Source organism: Arachis hypogaea, chromosome 19, assembly GCF_003086295.3.
Source record: "Arachis hypogaea cultivar Tifrunner chromosome 19, arahy.Tifrunner.gnm2.J5K5, whole genome shotgun sequence".
In the NCBI taxonomy this organism is placed as follows: domain Eukaryota; kingdom Viridiplantae; phylum Streptophyta; class Magnoliopsida; order Fabales; family Fabaceae; genus Arachis; species Arachis hypogaea.
In genome coordinates, this window is record NC_092054.1 from 52256782 (window position 1) to 52261293 (window position 4512).

Consider the following 4512-nt stretch of genomic DNA (forward strand, 5'->3'; position numbering starts at 1 on the left):
CATCTTGTTTCGCTTCTAAGATATTCATTCATACTTCAATCTGAATATGATGAACGTGACAATCATCATCATTCCCTATGAACGCGTGCCTGACAACCACTTCCGTTCTACCTTCGACTGAATGAGTATCTCTTAGATCTCTTAATCAGAATCTTCGTGGCGTAAGCTAGAATGATGGCGGCATTCAAGAGAATCCGGAAAGTCTAAACCTTGTCTGTGGTATTCCGAGTAGGATTCAATGATTGAATGACTGTGACGAGCTTCAAACTCGCGAGTGCTGGGCGTTAGTGACAGACGCAAAAGGAGGGTGAATCCTATTCCAGCATGATCGAGAACCGACAGATGATTAGCCGTGCTGTGACAGAGCATGTGAGCATATTTTTCACTGAGAGGAGGGGATGTAGCCACTGACAACGGTGATGCCCTTGCATAAAGCCAGTCATGGAAAGGAGTAAGACTGATTGGATGAAGATAGCAGGAAAAGCAGAGGTTCAGAGGAACGAAAGCATCTCCATTCGCTTATCTGAAATTCTCACCAATGAATTACATAAGTATTTCTATCCCTATTTCGAAAACACCATTATCAATTTATATCTGCCTAACTGAGATTTGCAAGGTGACCATAGCTTGCTTCATACCAACAATCTCCGTGGGATTCGACCTTACTCACGTAAGGTATTACTTGGACGACCCAGTGCACTTGCTGGTCAGTTACACGGAGTTGTGAACCATGGTCTTGGCATCATGTTTTTGGCGCCATTTCCAGGGAAAGAAAGAGCACTGAATTTTACATAATTAAAGTGTAATCACGATTCTGCGTACCAAATACTACTACTTTTTGGATGGCTCTTCAGGTTACAACCAAATTGCAGTAGATCCTCAGGACCAAGAGAAAATAGCATTCACATGTCCATCTGGAGTATTTTTATACAGAAGAATGCCTTTTGGTCTGTGCAATGCACCTGCAAACTTTCAGAGGTGCATGCTCTCTATCTTCTCTGATATGGTAGAGAAATTTCTGGAAGTCTTCATGGATGACTTCTCATTATTTGGAGACTCATTTAGCTCCTGTCTTGATCACCTGACACGGGTTCTGAAAAGATGCCAAGAGACTAACCTGGTTTTAAACTGGGAAAAATGCCACTTTATGGTGACTGAAAGGATTGTCCTTGGGCACAAGATTTCGAACAAGGGAATAGAGGTGGATCAAGCTAAGGTAAAGGTAATTGAAAAATTACCACCACCTGCTAATGTTAAGGCAATCAGAAGCTTTCTGGGGCATGTAGGATTCTAGAGGAGGTTTATAAAGGATTTTTCAAAAATCGCAAAACCTCTGAGCAATCTGCTAGCTGCTGACACGCCATTTGTGTTTGACACAGAGTGTCTACAGGCGTTTGAAACTCTGAAAGCTATGCTGGTCACAACACCAGTTATTTCTGCACCAGATTGGACATTTTACCTTTGGAACTAATATGTGATGCCAGTGACCATGCCATTGGTGCAGTATTGGGACAGAGGCATAACAAGCTTCTGCATGTCATTTATTATGCTAGCCGTGTTTTAAATGATGCCCAAAAAAATTACACAACCACAGAAAAAGAGCTGCTTGTAGTGGTTTATGCCATTGACAAGTTTAGACCATACTTAGTAGGATCAAAAGTGATTGTGTACACTGACCATGCTGCTCTTAAATATCTACTCACAAAGCAGGATTCAAAGCCCAAGCTCATAAGATGGGTGTTGCTTCTGCAAGAGTTTGATATAGAAATAAGAGACAGACAGAGAATCAAGTAGCTGATCACCTGTCCCGGATAGAACCAGTAGCAGGAGCATCCCTCCTTCCTACTGAGATCTCTGAAACCTTTCCGGATGAGCAATTATTTGCTATTCAGGAAGCTCTGTGGGTTGCAGACATTGCAAACTATAAGACTCAAGGTTCTCCTTCTATAACCATGGAGAGGAAGCATGAAAAACTTCTCTCAATACAGAGTCAAACAAAACCCCCACATTCAAACTCTAAGTTTGGTGTTGGGAGGCCACAACCAAATTCTAAGTTTGGTGTTGAGAGGCCCCAACCCTGCTCTGATTATCTGTGAGGCTCCATAAGAACTCACTGTCAAGCTATTGACATTAAAGAAGCGCTTGTTGGGAGGCAACCCAATGTTATTTAATTATATCTATTTATTTTCCATTGCTATTTTATGTTTTCTTTAGGTTGATGATCATGTGATGTCACAAAAACAACTGGAAAATAAAAAATAGAATGAAAAATAGCATTAAAAATAGCTCACCCTGGAGGAAGAGCTTACTGGCGTTTAAACGCCAGTAAGAAGCATCAGACTAGTGTTTAACGCCAGAAAGAAGCATCAAGCTGGCGTTAAACGCCAGAAACAAGCATCAGACTGGTGTTTAATGCCAGAACAGAGCATCAAGTTGGCATTTAACGCCAAGAAAGGGAGAAAAGCTGGCGTTTAACGCCAGAAACAAGCAGCAGTCTGGCGTTAAATGCCAGGATTGCACACTAAAGGCGTTTTTGCACGTCTCAATGGAGCAGGGATGATAAGTCCTTGACCCCTCAGGATCTGTGGATCCCACAGAATCCCCACCTGCCACACCTTTTCATACACACTTCCTTCTCCTTCTTTCCTCCTTTTGCTCGAGGACGAGCAAACATTTTAAGTTTGGTGTGGAAAAAGCATTGCTTTTTTGTTTTTCCATAACCACTAATGCCTCAAGGGATGCACTTTCCTCTACAAAACTATTGGGAGCAAATTAACACCTCCCTAGGAGAATTAAGTTCCAACACGGGACAACTAAGGGTGGAGCACCAAGAGCATTCTATCCTCCTCCATGAAATTAGAGAAGATCAAAGAGCTATGAGGGAGGAGCAACAAAGGCAAGGAAGAGACATTGAGGATCTCAAGAGCACCATTGGTTCTTCAAGAGGAAGAAGACGCCACCCTTACTAAGGTGGATCCGTTCCTTAATCTCCTTGTCTATTTATTTTTTCTGTTTTCGTTCTCTATGCTTTATGCTTATTTATGTTTGTGTCTTTATTACATGATCATTAGTGTCTAGTGTCTATGCCTTAAAGATATGAATGTCCTATGAATCCATCACCCTTCTTAAATGAAAAATGTTTTAATCACAAAAGAACAAGAAGTACATGATTTTGAATTCATCCTTGAAATTAGTTTAATTATATTGATGTGGTGACAATACTTTTTATTTTCTGAATGAATGCTTGAATAGTGCATATGTCTTTTGATATTGTGATTTATTAATGTTAAATATGTTGGCTATTGAAAGAATGATGAAAAAGGAGAAATGTTATTGATAATCTGAAAAAACATAAAATTGATTCTTGAAGCAAGAAAAAGCAGTGAATACAAAAGCTTGCGAAAAAAATGGGAAAAAAAAATAAGCAGAAAAAGCCAAAAGCTCTTTAAACCAAAAGGCAAGAGCAAAAAGCCAATAGTCCTTAAAACCAAAAGGCAAGGGTAATAAAAAGGATCCACTGCTTTGAGCATTAGTGGATAGGAGGGCCTAAAGGAATAAAATCCTGGCCTAAGCGGCTAAACCAAGCTGTCCCTAACCATGTGCTTGTGGCGTGAAGGTGTCAAGTGAAAACTTGAGACTGAGCGGTTAAAGTCAAGATTCAAAGCAAAAACAGAGTGTGTTTAAGAACCCTGGACACCTCTAATTGGGGACTTTAGCAAAGCTGAATCACAATCTGAAAAGGTTCACCCAGTTATGTGTCTGTGGCATGTATGTATCCGGTGGTAATACTGGAAAACAGAGTGCTTAGGGCCACCGCCAAGACTCATAAAGTAGCTGTGTTCAAGAATCAACATACTGAACTAGGAGAATTAATAACACTATCTAAATTCTAAGTTCCTATAGATGCCAATCATTCTGAACTTCAATGGATAAAGTGAGATGCCAAAACTATTCAAGAGGGAAAAAGCTACTAGTCCCGCTCATCTGATTGGAGCTAAGTTTCATTGATATTTTGGAATTTATAGTATATTCTCTTCTTTTTATCCTATTTGATTTTCAGTTGCTTGGGGACAAGCAACAATTTAAGTTTGGTGTTGTGATGAGCGGATAATTTATACGCTTTTTGGCATTGTTTTTACATAGTTTTTAGTAGGATTTAATTAGTTTTTAGTATATTTTTATTAGTTTTTAAATAAAAATTATATTTCTGGACTTTACTATGAGTTTGTGTGTTTTTCTGTGATTTCATGTATTTTTTGGCTGAAATTGAGGGACCTGAGCAAAAATCTGATTCAGAGGCTGAAAAAGGACTGCAGATGCTGTTGGATTCTGACCTCCCTGCACTCAAAGTGGATTTTCTGGAGTTACAGAAGTCCAAATGATGCGATCTCAATTGTGTTGGAAAGTAGACATCCAGGGCTTTCCAGAAATATATAATAGTCTATACTTTGCCCGCGTTTAGATAACGAAAACTGGCGTTCAACGCCAGTTCTCTGCCCTATTCTGGCATTA